Raw genomic sequence first — 15,616 nt, forward strand, 5'->3', positions numbered from 1 at the left:
ACAAATTTAAGACATGTTATTCGTTTCTCACCAAAGACCCAGTCATGAAAGGTTTCAGAATAGTGTTGTGAGAATCTACTTTGAAAATGAAAGAATGTTTATTGAATCTTCAATACAATAATCATGTGTTTTCTACCAGCTCCTCAACGGTGAGGAAGTGACTACTTCTTAAATTCAATGCTTGTGTCCAAATGACTCATGAGTCTGGAGACAACAATATCAGTGTCTTAAGAACCACTTTTTGAAAGTCTCCCTGAGGCTACCCAAGTGTATTAATAGCCAAGACATGTGCTGGGATACTGTCAAATGAGAATTTAAGGTGAAAAAGACCCTGTTTATCTTACCTGAAAAATGACTTTAGAAGACTAGTATTTAGCTTCATTTATTGACTTTTTGAACTTTCTAACAGCTGGTGGACTTCTTGTGCCTAGTTTCGCAATCTTCTACTCTTTCTTCCAACCTTCTAAGCACTATATTTTTATAAGATTATTATTTCTCTGAGCTGAGATTGGAAAATGTTTTATTGAGAAGCATTTTCAGTTGCCTACAACTTGGTAAAAAGGTGCTTACTCTTGCTGTTGAAATTTTGTACTGATATGATATTTGGAGAAGCATTGATTAATATGAGCATATTTTAAAACTGCTTAAGGTTCACCAGTCAACTTTTAACCTTTCTTTAGGTTGCAGTCCCGTAGCAACATGCACTAAGGAGTGATTTTTGCTACTACTTCTCCTCCTCTTTCCTCCAGCTTTTTCTTTTCTAAATTTTTTTACTTAAAAAAAAAAAAAGAAAAACCTTTAAATTTTGCTTAGAGACCCAGAGCAATCTGAACAACCACCACAACCAAAACAACTACAGTAAAATAATAAGTATGTGTGGGTATATATTTATTTCAAGCATTTCATAAACACTTACTTTCCTGAGGTTAACAAATATACACAATGAACAATATGTGGTAAATTTGGATGAGTCATTCCCGTATATAGAATCTCTGGAAATCTCAACCACTGTTCTTGTCAATCATCAACTGATTTAATTCTCATAACTCCTGAAGAAAATAATTTTAATTTCTACCATGAAAAATATGCTGTACAAAATGCATTTGCATGAACAGAATGGACAAGTTAGTAATAATGCATGAACATTAATCATGTAATTTACCTTTTACATTTAAACACTGTACTAATGAAAACATCTGTCATTCCCTACTAAGTTACATGTCACTCTCAAAATCAGGGAATTAAGATCCTTCCAAAACCCAAAAGAATCTAGAAATTAACAACGCATCCTTTTTCTTTATTTTTCTATAGGCCATCACAAAACTCTCACTTAAGAATCAGAACAAAAGCTGTACCCTCAGTGTCTCAGTCACCCTTTGCTGCATAACAAACTACTACAAAATTTGGTGGATTAAAACAAAAAGTCTTCTCTGGGCTTTGCCAGAGCTCACTCATGTGGTTACACTCAGCTGGAGGATCAGACAGGCTGCAGGGTCCAAGGTAGTCTCACTCACTTGTCTGATACTTGGTGTTGGTTGTCAGTTGGGAAGCCTCAGTTCACCTAATGGCTTTTCATCCTCCAGTAAGCACAAGTTTCGTCACATGGAGGTCTCAGGGTAGCATTCTACAAATGCAAAGGCAGAAAGTGAAAATTCTGTTAAGTCCCAGCCTCCGGAACTCACACATCACTTCTGGCACATGCTCTTTGTCAAACAAGTCACATGATTAGCCCAGCGTCTAGGTCTAAAGAAATAGACTCCACTTCTGGATGGAAGGAACAGCAAAGTCATATTGCACAGGGCCCTGGATACAATGATTGGAGAAATGTGTGCCCATTAAATAGTCTACCATACCTAGTTACAAAGGCCAACTTTTCAGTTCATAGAACAGGTCGACGTCTCATCCCAGGCACTTGAAATGACAAATGTCCAATGTCAGTGTGTGTCAAGCATTTGAAAAACAGCTTGTACAACACTTACCAATATTCCACACAATTTTCAAAACGACAGAAGACTAATCCAGAACCATGTATGGTAAATAATGTTTTTCTGATCAAACCAAGAACTTGGCATCACTAGCATCATGTTTTATGTGCTCATACAATATTTCCTATTATGTGAAACAGCCTTTGTGTCCTGTAAGCAAGTGCAGTTACTCCAAATTCACCAAGAGCTCACCATGGGCCCTATGGGTTATCACTTCTAAACTGAACAGTGCTGTAAATATTCTTTTAAGCAAGTTCCATATGCTAACAACTGTGATAGAAGTTTTTTCCTTAGATGGAAAAAATATATGAGGGGCATAATGAAATGGTAAAAATTTTCCCTGAGTGCTTTGTGAGAACATAGGAAGGGAGCCTCATCGCCCCTAATCTGGAAGATAACTCCACGGAAACGATGATTTAACCACCATGAAGATATATCTTCTTTCTCTATTATCACACTTTTTACTATATTTTTAAATTTTAGATGATGTTCTAGAGAAACTACAAGTAAAAACAAAACTTCTTTTCCCAAAATGATGTAAACAGAGAAGGTTGGGCAAAATTCAGATCCACTTTATGCTATTTAAATTTCAGCAACAGCATCTACATTTTACAGCTTTTAGTAAGCTTTCACTAGCTATGTCTTGATGTATATAAAGACAGATAAATAACAAAATTAATAGTAATTATTTTGTCTCATTCAAAGATCTCCATTACTTGTGCTATAAATAACACTGGTCATTAATACTTGTCTACAAACCGTAAGTACTTTTAAATTGTATCTCATTACAGCAAACACCTACAAAACATAACTCCTTGTCCTTTCCTTCTAGGTAAAGAATCGCTGGATTACAGAGAGGTTCATTTCCTACACATATGCATATGCCTTTGTGTACTGAACGTGAAAGATTTCTTTCAATTTTAAATGTTTCCCTTGGACAATGATCAATTTTTTTGTGAGTGGTGTTTTATCTTTTAATTTATTTTAACTGCTTGAAATGGACCAGCTGCAGAGTGGGAAGTGTGTTGACATTTATCTGAAGTCTTATCTTTATTAAATCACTTGTATTATTATACTACATAAACAACTTAATAAACGCAGCAAATACTTATCTAACTGGAGTCAGTAAGTCTATTGAGCCAGCCAATTTACTCTTAATTTTCTGAAAAAGATAAAACCTCCTGTATCAGCTGAGTCACTGGGGAAATTAAGTCTTCAGTTATCAAATCTGTTACCAAATCCAAAGTACCCCCCATGAGTACCTGATTCTTTCTTTTCTATAGACACCCAATGGAACTGGATAGTGACCTTTCTACTCGTTCCACTTCACAAATGTAATTCTTTTTCCACCCTCCCCCAATATCCCAATAACTTTCAGTTGCCCTTTGCCATACTAAAGGATGTTATCAAGAGATTGTTTAGTTTTCTTTAAATATTTATAGTCACATTCATAATGAAAGAACAATGTGATGGGATCTTCCCTAACTGAAGTCAAATGGAAGGTTTAAAATGTTCTCTGTAGTCTAACGCTGGACTGTCCAATATGGTAGCCACTAGCCACATTAAAATTTAAATTAATTTAAAATGCAAATTAACTAAAATGAAATACAATTTAAAATTCAGTTTCTCAGTCACACTAGCCATGTTTGAAGTGCTCAGTAGCTATTTGTGGCCTAGTGCTACCTGAATGGACAACACAGAGACAGAATATTTTCATTATCACAGGAAGTTCTACTTTCAATTGCATGTTAAAGTACTTTTGTTGCATTTTTTAATGCCAAAAAAAAGTCTATTGAAGCCTCCTTTGTCCCTCTGTTTAATATAATTTCCTTCATTCCCCATGGGAATTGCTTTCATGAAGTTGAACACCTTTCCCACCCATATTTTTAAAATAGATATTTTTCCTAAAGTGTATTCATTAAGGAATAGTAGCACTTAAACCTTTATATTAATAATAATCTCACTTAAATTTTTTACACAACATTTTAATTTAGAAATTTATGCAAGTTAATAGTTTGTTTAGTATTTCAGATAGGTAGGTAGGTCTCAAATCATTTTGTATCCCATTGCATGAATATACCTTATTTATTTAGGCATATATGATTTTATTTATATTTTTATAATATCATCCCTCTCACAAATAGCTATTGTTGTGGTTAGGTGACCAGTATAGAAAAAGATGATGAAATAAAAATCATTATTTCATTTGGCAAGTAGCTACTTCTCTCTCCTATTCCTCACAGCCAAAACGCCACTACCAAAAGGCCTAGGTAATCAGGTGCTGTTAAACATAAAGGCTTCTATGTTTCTCTTCCCCAAATACTGTTTATTTCAAAGACAGTAAACAATTACAGAGATTAAAGGTATAAGATAATTACAGCTTTCAGTGAAAAGAAAAAATTGATAATGTTATCTTGTCATAGTTTTGTTTTTGTTTTTGTTTTTTGAGAAGGAGTCTTGCTCTGTTGCCCAGGCTGGAGTGCAATGGCATGATCTCAGCTCACTGCAACCTCCACCTCCTGGGTTCAAGCTATTCTCCTGCCTCAGCCTTCCAAGTAGCTGAGACTACAGGGCATGTGGCACCACACCCAGCTAATTTTTTGTATTTTTAGTAGATATAAGGTTTCACCGTGTTGGCCAGGATGCCTCAATCTCCTGACCTCGTGATCCGCCTGCCTCAGCCTTCCAAAGTGCTGGGATTACAGGCATGAGTCACCGCACCCAGCCATCATAGTTTTAAGTAATGCTCCTTACATTTACTTTTTGCTCAGATGGAGGATAGGAATATGATCTTTCATATACGGTGGAAGGCACTTGAATAAATCACCAATGCAAGATTAAGGAATAATCATACTGTAATCAGCAGGACTCAACTCACCCTATTGGAGAACAGCAACAACAAAAAGTTAAATACTTATTTTTAATGTTCAAATTAGCCACTTCAGTTCCTGTAGTATCAAGTTAGACTCTGCCTCCTCCCTGTGAATTGTGCAAGAACCAGATGAGTCTTCTGAGTTTGAAGATGGAAGTACTATTTCCAGCTGTGTCTCGAAGAGAGCTGGAGAATATGCTGAGCTTACCTCAGGCCCTGTTCACCTTTTCCTGACTTCCATACATATTTGGCAGCCATAGTGCCAACAGGCCATCCATATGACGAGAGACTGTTGGTTTTAAGTTTATTTTATGTCAAGTATTTTACATATCTTATCTTATTTAATCCTCAAATAATTCTCAAAGGAATGTATTATTTTTATCCCCAGTTCACCTGTGACAAAACTAAGGCTCAGAGAAATGAAGAAATTGGCAAAGATTGTGCGGGAAGGATATAACATTAAATTTGAGACATTTGTCTGAAATCAAAGCTCTTTAAACTGCATTTTATTCCATAAATAGTTACTGAGTGAAATATTTTATTAAATAATTCAGAAGAATTAGATTCTAGCCTGTTTTGACCAAACTAACTACATGAACCTGGCGACAATGTTAATAATTATAGGTCTTTCTAGTATTTTATTAAAAAAAAGCTTTATTCCCCTTAAGAGCCTCCATTGTCTCACCTATATAATTCAAAGATTAAATTAGATGATCTCTAAAGCCTCTTCCAAGGTTAAAATTGTGTGAATTCTAATGACAAAATCATTAACAAGTGCTGATTAAGATGCATTTGTTGCAATAAGACCTGTACAAAAGATAGAAAAAACTTCCTGTTCTCAAGGATCCGGCAATCTAAAAAATGCCCATCAGTCACAAATACAAAATTAAAGATAAAATAGACAGAAAGACAAATATGTGATATACCTTTAAAATCTAATGAATGCTAAAACTACAAATAAAAATAAATGCTGGAAAATATTAATTATAATTTAACTTTCCATTACACATTGTCAAATTAGACTTGTTTTTAACAAATGAGACTGTAAGCTCCCTGAAGGCAAGGGATATTTCTTTTAGATTTGCTCCTCTGCATCATATACCCAGGGCTTAGAATTATGACTCACATAAAATGGTCATTCAATAAATATTCATTGATTGGGAAAATGAATGAATGGATAGACTTTATTAAATGAATGGGCAACAATATCTTTTATATTTTAATTCATTGCCTTTTAGGGCCCTAGGCAGCTTCTTGGCCAGCAGAAAAAAACAGTCAATAAAAGGCTGAATTATTAATGTCAGTTTACAGAGGTTAAGAGATTGAGTTTTACATCGGTTCATTTCCTTATATAAAGGAGATGAGAATAGGTACCATAATGGACTCTTGGGAATGTTTTAGATGTTGTTTTGTTGGTTTGTCTGTTTTTAAATGGTCAGATCCTCTGTCCTCCCACAGTCTGATATAGGGAGAAGCTAGAAGGTAGTATATGATTTGGAGGATAAGAGGCTACTGAGAGGGCCTTCCTGGGAGAGCTTACCTGGGAGGTCTACACAGGACTAAGTTCTGTCACTGTGGTGGCATTGGTGAGTGCTCTCAGTACCATGCAGTGCCTGCCAGTGGGCGTGTCTTCATTAGAAGTTCTCACCACTGTGGGGTGAGAACCTGCTTTCCTAGTTTTCCACCTTCATCTTCATGCATTGTGAACCAAAGGATTTGCAACCCTTCTCTGACATTGTGCTGAGTTCTATACTAACTACATAGAATACCACCAGCAAGCACCTCCCTCAGAGGGTAGGACATGATAGTGTGATGGTTAAAGCCCACAGGCCAGGTACTGGGTGGGACCAGTAGATCAGAGAACCCACTTCAATTGCATTAGAGTTTCTAGATCTGAAATACTGCAACAGATAATCTATACCAGTGGCCCCCAACTTTCCTGGCTCCAGGGAATCGTTTCATGGACAATTTTTCCACAGATGCAGGTGGAGTAGGGATGATTGGGAATGAAACTGTTCCACCTCAAGTCATCAGGCATTAATTAGATTCTCATAAGGAGTGCACAACCTAGATCCCTCACATGTGCAGTTCACAATAGAGTTTGTGCACCTATGAGAATCTAATGCCACTGCTGATCTGACAGGAGATGGAGCTCAAGCGGTAATGCTCACTCGCCACCACTCATCTCCTGCTGTGTGTCTCGGTTCCTAACCACAGACTGGTGCCAGTGCCGGGGGTTGAGGACCCCTGATCTATACTACATGTTTGGAAGAGAAAGGAAACAAAGCCGTAGAAACCCGACATGTCCATTCATCATGGATTGACATAAAATATAATATTATTAAGCAAAAATTTCTATCACGAAAAAATAATTTGCAAAATAGAATGATGGTGGGTGTTTATTCTAAATTTTTTATTTGCTTTTATGGCTAATTGTAGTCAATATTTTTTAAATCCCAACATTGTGTGGGAAAATTTTAGAGTAATAACTTGACATAGAAAAATACCTTAAGAACCCTGCCCATTTCCATATTTTATAAATGAGAAACTAAGGTCTGACCAAATTAATGAAATAAAGCAGGAAAACAAGGTTAGAGAAAAGAAATTAAAAAGAAATGAACAGAACCTCCACGAAATATGGGACTATGTGAAAAGACCAAATCTACGTTTGATTGGTGTACCTGAAAGTGATGGGAAGAATGGAACCAAGTTGGAAAACACTCTTCAGGATATTATCCAGGAGAACATCCCCAACATAACAAGGCAGGCCAACATTCAAATTCAGGAAACACAGAGAACGCCACAAAGATACTCCTCGAGAAGAGCAACCTCAAGACACATAATTGTCAGATTCACCAAGGTAGAAATGAAGGAAAAAGTGTTAAAGGCAGCCAGAGAGAAAGGTTGAGTTATCCACAAAGGGAAGCCCATCAGACTAACAGCGAGCACATATCTCAGCAGAAACCCTACAAGCCAGAGGAGAGTGGGGGCCAACATTCAACATTCTTAAAGAAAAGAATTTTCAACCCAGAGTTTCATATCCAGCCAAACTAAGCTTCCTAAGTGACGGAGAAATAAAATCCTTTACAGACAAGCAAATGCTGAGAGATTTTGTCACCACCAGGTCTGCCTTACAAGGGCTCCTGAAGGAAGCACTAAACATGGAAAGAAACAACTGGTACCAGCCACTGCAGAAACATGCCAAATTGTAAAGACCATCAATGCTAGGAAGAAACTGCATCAATTAATAGGCAAAATAACCAGCTAACATCATAATGATGGGATCAAATTCACACATAACAATATTAACCTTAAATGTAAATGGGCTACATGCCCCAATTAAAAGACACAGACTGGCAAATTGGATACAGTCAAGACCCATCAATGTGCTGTATTCAGGAGACCCATTTCACGTGAAAGAGGCACATAGGCTCAAAATAAAGGCATGGAGGAAGATCTACCAAGCAAATGGAAAACAAAAAACAGCAGGGGTTGCTATCCTAGTCTCTGATAAAACAGACTTTAAACCAACAAAGACCAAAAGAGACAAAGAAGGCCATTACATAATGGTAAAGGGATCAATTCAACAAGAAGAGCTAACTATCCTAAATATATATGCACCCAATACAGAAGCACCCAGATTCGTAAAGCAAGTCCTTAGAAACCTACAAAGAGACTTAGACTGCCACATGATAATAATGGAGACTTTAACACCCTACTGTCAATATTGGACAGATCAACGAGACAGAAGGTTAACGAGGATATCCAGGACCTGAACTCAACTCTGCAACAAGCAGACCTAATAGACATCTACAGAACTCTCCATCCCAAATCAACAGAATATACATTCTTCTCAGCACCACATCACACTTATTCTAAAATTGACCACATCATTGGAAGTAAAGCACTCCTCAGTAAATGTAAAAGAACAGAAATCACAAAAAATCTGTCTCTCAGACCACATTGCAATCAAATTAGAACTCAGGATTAAGAAACTCACTCAAAACCACACAACTACATGGAAACTGAACAACTTGCTCCTGAATAACTACTGGGTAAATGATGAAATGAAGGCAGAAATAAAGATGTTCTTTGAAATCAGTGAGAACAAAGACACAACATACCAGAATCTCTGGGATACATTTAAAGCAGTGTGTAGAGGGAAATTTAGAGCACTAAATGTCCACAAGAGAAAGCAGGAAAAATCTAAAATTGACACCCTAACATCACAATTAAAAGAACTAGAGAAGCAAGAGCAAATACATTCAAAAGCTAGCAGAAGGCAAGAAATAACTAAGATCAGAGAAGAACTGAAAGAGAGAGAGACACGAAAAACACTTCAAAAAAATCAATGAATCTAGAGCTGGTTTTTTGAAAAGATCAGCAAAATTGATAGACTGCTAGCAAGACTAACAAAGAAGAAAAGAGAGAAGAATCAAATAGATGCAATAAAAAAATGATAAAGGGGATATCACCACCGATCCCACAGAAATACAAACTACCCTCAGAGACTACTAAATATACCTCTGGGCAAATAAACTGGAAAATCTAGAAGAAATGGATAAATTCCTGGACACATACACCCTCCCAAGACTAAACCAGGAGGAAGTTGAATCTCTGAATAGACCAATAACAGGCTCTGAAATTGAGGCAATAATCAATAGCCTACTGATCAAAAAAAGTCCAGGACCAGATGGATTCACAGCTGAATTCTACCAGAGGTACAAAGAGGAGCTGGTACCCGTCCTTCTGAAACTATTCCAATCAATAGAAAAAGAGGGAATCCTCTCTAACTCATTTTATTAGGCCAACATCATCCTGATACCAAAGTCTGACAGAGACACAACAAAAAAAGAGAATTTTAGACCAATATCCCTGATAAACATCAATGCAAAAATCCTCAATAAAATGCTAGCAAACTGAATCTAGTAGCACATCAAAAAGCTTATCCACCAAGATCAAGTGGGCTTCATCCATGGAATGCAAGGCTGGTTCAACGTATGAAAATCAATAAACGTAATCCATCACATAAACAGAACCAACAACAAAAATCACATGATTATCTCAATAGATGCAGAAAAGGCTTCTGACAAAATTCAACACCGCTTCACGCTAAAAACTCTCAATAAACCAGGTATTGATGGAATGTATCTCAAAATAATAAGAGCTACTTATGACAATCCCACAGCCAATATCATACTGAATGGGCAAAAACTGGAAGCATTTCCTTTGAAAACAGGCACAAGACAAGGATGCCCTCTCTCACCACTCCTATTCAACATAGTATTGGAAGTTCTGGCCAGGGCAATCAGGCAAGAGAAAGTAATAAAGGGTATTCAATTAGGAAATGAGGAAGTCAAATTGTCCCTGTTTGCAGATGACATGACTATATATTTAGAAAACCCCATTGTCTCAGTCCAAAATCTCCTTAAGCTGATAAGCAACTTCAGCAAAGTCTCAGGATACAAAATAAATGTGCAAAAATCACAAGCATTCCTATACATCATTAACAGACAAACAGAGAGTCAAATCATGAGTGAACTCCCATTCACAATTGCTTCAAAAAGAATAAAATACCTAGGAATCCAACTAACAAGGGGTGTGAAGGATCTCTTTAAGGAGAACTACAAACCACTGCTCAACAAAATAAAAGAGGACACAAACAAATGGAAGAATATTCCATGCTCATGGATAGGAAGAATCAATATCGTAAAAATGGCCACACTGCCCAAAGTAATTTATAGATTCAATACCAACCCCATCAAGCTATGAATGGCTTTCTTCACAGAATTGGAAAAAAAACTGCCTTAAAGTTCATATGGAACCAAAAAAGAGCCTGCATTTCCAAGACAATCCTAAGCCAAAAGAATAAAGCTGGAGGCACCATGCTACCTGACTTCAAACTATACTACAAGGCTACAATAACCAAAACAGCATGGTACTGGTACCAAAACAGAGATATACACCAATGGGACAGAACAGAGGCCTCAAATAATACCACACATCTACAACCATCTGATCTTTGACAAACCTGACAAAAACAAGAAATGGGGAGAGGATTCCCTATTTAATAAATAGTGCTGGGAAAACTGGTTAGCCATACGTAGAAAGCTGAAACTGGATCCCGACCTTACATGTTATACAAAAATTAATTCAAGATGGATTAAAGACTTAAATGTTAGAGCTAAAACCATAAAAAACCTCGAAGAAAACCTAGGCAATGCCATTCACGACATAGACATAGGCAAAGACTTCATGACTAAAACACCAAAAGCAATGGCAACAAAAGCCAAAATAGACAAATGGGATCTAATTAAACTAAAGAGCTCTGGCCAGCAAAAGAAACTACCATCAGGGCAAACAGGCAACCTACAGAATGGGAGAAAAATTTAAAAATCTACCCTTCCGACAAATGGCTAATATCCAGAATCTACAAAGAACTCAAACAAATTTACAAGAAAAAAAAAATGACCCAATCAAAAAGTGGGCAAAGGATATGAACAGACACTTCTCAAAAGAAGACTTCTATGCGGCCAACAGACACATGAAAAAATGCTTACCGTCACTGGTCACCAGGGAAATGCAAATCAAAACCACAATGAGGTATCATCTCATGCCAGTTAGAATGGCAATCACTAAAAAGTTAAGAAACAACAGATGCTGGAGAGGATGTGTAGAAACAAGAACGCTTTTACACTTTGGGTTCGGGGGGGAGTACAAATTAGTTCAACCATTGTGGAAGACAGTGTGGTGATTCCTCAAGGATCTAGAACTAGAATTACCATTTGACCCAGCAATCCCATTACTGGGTACATACCCAAAGGATTATAAATCATGCTACTATAAAGACACATGCACATATATGTTTATTGTGGCACTATTCACAATAGCAAAGACTTGAAACCAACCCAAATGTCCATCAATGATAGAATGGATTAAGAAAATGTAGCTCATATGCACCATGGAATACTATGCAGCCATAAGAAAGGATGAGTTCATGTCCTTTGTAGGGACACGGATGAAGCTGGAAACCATCATTCTCAGCAAACTATCACAAGGACAGAAAACCAAACACTGCATGTTCTCACTCATAGGTGAGAATTGAACAATGAGATCACTTGGACACAGGGCAGGGAACATCACACACCAGGGCCTGTTGGGGTGGGTGGGGAGCAGGGGGAGGAATAGCATTAGGAGAAATGCCTAATGTAAATGATGAGTTGATGGGTGCAGCAACCCAAGATAGCATATATATACCTCTGTAACAAACCTGCACATTGTGCACATGTACCCTAGAACTTAAAGTATAATTTAAAAAAAAAAAAGAAAGAAAGAAAGAAAGAAAGAAACTAAAGTCTACAGGGTGTTAAGTAACTTGTGGTTTGGTCAAGAACTAAATTTTCCCTTTCATTATATACTTGACATTTCTCTTGCAAGGAATTCCTTTATTGCCCAGCATATAAAGGTGTGTAATCCTCCAAAGATCTCAACAATTTCTGGCTGTGAGCCATTTTAATTCTGAACTCATCAAACCATCTCTGTTTTTTTATAACATAGATAAATCATGAGAAATATTTCTATAATAAATAAAGCAATTACTCCTCTACTCCCAAAATGCATGGTACCAACTCATGGCCATTAGGCATTTTTTAAAATTCTAGCTGTGTTGTTCTGATTCCAATTATACAGTTTTTTAAAAGTCTTTGCATATAAGAAATCTAAGCCAGGAAAATTTTTGGTAGCTTTAAATAGGAGATTAAAAAGATTCTTAGAATGACCTGAGTATGTCCCCAAACACTCTAGAATAGCATCTTTAAATATCACTGCCAAACAAGTTTTAAGGAATGATGTCCTTAAAGTCATTCACGAACATCTCAAAGAATTAAGAAATGGGTGAATTCCTTGTCTTGATTCCCATTAAAGAAAACTCTAGCTATAAATACGGTCTTTTTTCAGACAGATAGAAATTGATTAATTCACTTCTATCAGAATTAAATGTGTGGGCAGAGGAGGCATCAGGCTTAGGTTGGAATTATGGAATCTCAGCACTAATACATCTAACTTAGTGACCTCAGGCATTTCTCTCAGTTTCTTCAACTGTAAAAAGGAGTAATAATAGCAACTTCCTCTCAGGATTAGTGTGAAGACTAAAGGAGTCATCTGTAAGTGCAATAGGTTGAATTGTGGTCCCCTTTTCCCAAAATGTATGTTGAGGTCCTAACTCCTAGACCCTGTGAATGTGACCTGATTTGGGAAAATAGGATCTTTGCAGATGTAATCAAAATAAGATGAGATCATTCTGAATTAGAGTAGGCCCTAATCCAAAATGACTGGTGTCCTTATAATAAAAGAAAACACACACAGGGACGAACATCATGTGAAGATGGAGGCAAAGATTGAAATGATGGTGCCACAAGCCAAGGAATGCCAGGGGCTACCAGAAAACCAAAGAGGCAAAGAAGCATCCTCCCCTAGAAATTTTGGAGGGAAATTGGCCCTGTTGATGCGCTCATTTTGGTCTTTAAGCCTCCAGAGCTCAGAAAATAAATTTTGGTTGTTTTAAGCCACCCAATTTGTGGCATTGGTTTACAACAGTCCTAGCAAACTAATGCAGGAAGGTTCTAACGTAGAGCTCAGCATATAATAAGAGTTCAATAAACTATTATTATTACTACTACTCAACAGTGATGCTATATCAAGGTGTCAATAGAAAAAAAGAGTGATGTATGTTTTGCTTTACACAGCAAGGGATAAAGATCTGTTATAGATCATATCATAAGATTCAGGACCTTTCTTTAACACAGATTTCTTGGAGGGCCTTACACTATACCTTATTTTGTATTCTGAAAGTTGTATAAGTTTCAGGCCCCACAAAACCATGACCCACTCCTTCCTCTGACAGTTTGGAATTCCTGACTTTGAATCTTGCTGTTTCCAGTAAAAGCAAGGGCAAGCTGCCTTTTCCCTGCTTTCAAGACTTATGAAATCTTATGGCCCTAGCCTTGCCCTTGCTGTCTCTTGTGAAGCTGCAGCTCTTTAATGACTTACCAGTACCATGGATAGGAGCTAAAACTCCTGGTTTGGTGTCCTTGCCTCTGAGTCTCATGAACTTGCTTCACTGACTCCAGTGAAGAGAAAAGTAAAATGGTCCACAGAGAGTCACCTTTTCAGCCTCCAGTGCTCTTAAGATTTGTCTCATTTCATCGAAGAAGTACTACTATGAGTCTGTTGTTATGTAGTATCAAGGTCTGGAGAATCCCTTTTGGCCCATATTTTCCCAGCAAATCTATTTCTAGCTCATTCTCAAATTCTTATAACCATCATGCCCCCAAAACCACCAATGCTGCTCTACAAGAAGTGCTAGATTCCACAGTGTAGAAAATTCACATATCTGTTTGTGGCTGCAGGCCCTTAGCTAAAACAAACTGTTCCCCCTTCAGAGGACCATTAAACATTTAAAATATAGAAACTCCTTCAGAACTAAGCAAATGGATATAACTTCCCTTCAGTTTCTCATAGGCTCTCAAGGGGATGATTATTTTGTTTTAAAAAAAAAAAAAAAAGTTAAATTTGGATTTTCACAAACAGAGTTTTCTTAAAGCAGGTTGCATTTGCCCAGAAGCTCTGAGAAGAAATATTTATGAGTGTCTATCTTGCTTATTAAGGGAGTACACATGGATATCATTAAAAATATGTAGAAAAGCATTTGGGGATGAATTGTTAAGTCTTTCTGTATTCGTTTAGTTTTCACAATTTAACATTGCATAAGCCAGTAACCTTAAGTTGGGGAGAATTAAGCCAAATTCTCCCTTGAATGCAGTAATCCAAGGCAATCCCAGCCAATCAGCTTTGTTCACCAATTAACATGGCTGCATCTTTATTGCGTGGTCCCAAAGAAAACATTGAAGAATTCAATCCCTTCCCCAACACGTTTTGCAAAAATCAGAGATTCCTTGGAAATTGCTAAATCACCTCTTAACTGATATCTTTCTTGATTAAAAGGTGAAAGTTTGTTTTACCACATCACTTCGTAGGTGAGTGGGGGAGAGTTATAGAAAAGTACTTCACTAGGAAGTTTTGGGATAGAAGAAAAGAAACACACAAAGGATTGAAATAGTGTCTATGTTCATCCCAACCACTGTTTATTCTCCCACCTCCACAATGAGACTCCACATTTGTCTCACATGCAGAACTTCCTTTTATTTCAAAGGGAATTCCACCTCTTCCAGGAATAAAAAGGGATAAGACAGCGAGGTGCAGTTGCTGTGATGATGAAAAACCATCCTAGAAACATGATGTAGTACCCAGAAGTAATGCAAACTTGACAGCACTGGTACATGCATTTTCATTTCAGGTCAGAACACCAAGATGAAGTTCTAATCGTGTTCCAATTCATTTTGACCTGAAATAGATTAGCAATTGGATTTTGAAAAATGTGTGCCATGCTACATTGTTAAATCACTGTAAATCAGAGGATGATGAACTAACCCGATGTTAATTGTGAATATTGCTTCCAGGCCTCATTTCTTTAACAATGTGGAACTATGCTTTATTTTCAATAGCTTTTCCAATATGTTTAATTGCATATTATAACTGAAAGCTCTTTGTAAAATTCTAAAGCCTTATCTATTAAACATTCTTCCATTATTATTATCTACATTCAATTTTCACACAGAAAATCTTCCCATTTACTACCCTCAAATAAAACTTTAGTAATTGTCAGTCTTCCTAATGTAAATATCTTTACAAAGTCCAATAA

General features: G+C 36.9%; 1 long non-coding RNA gene across 1 annotated transcript in view; it reads right to left on the reverse strand.

Annotated features, from left to right (window-relative positions):
- Nucleotides 1-871: 871 nt before the first annotated feature.
- LOC107129167 (uncharacterized) overlaps nt 872-15,616 on the reverse strand; it is a 35,573-nt gene continuing 20,828 nt past the window's right edge. Inside the window, exon 2 of the long non-coding RNA XR_010585250.1 lies at nt 872-1,624. This is a non-coding gene — a long non-coding RNA (uncharacterized lncRNA). The remainder of the gene's footprint in view (nt 1,625-15,616) is intronic.

This window comes from Macaca fascicularis, chromosome 3 (assembly GCF_037993035.2).
Source record: "Macaca fascicularis isolate 582-1 chromosome 3, T2T-MFA8v1.1".
Taxonomy (NCBI): Eukaryota; Metazoa; Chordata; class Mammalia; order Primates; family Cercopithecidae; genus Macaca; species Macaca fascicularis.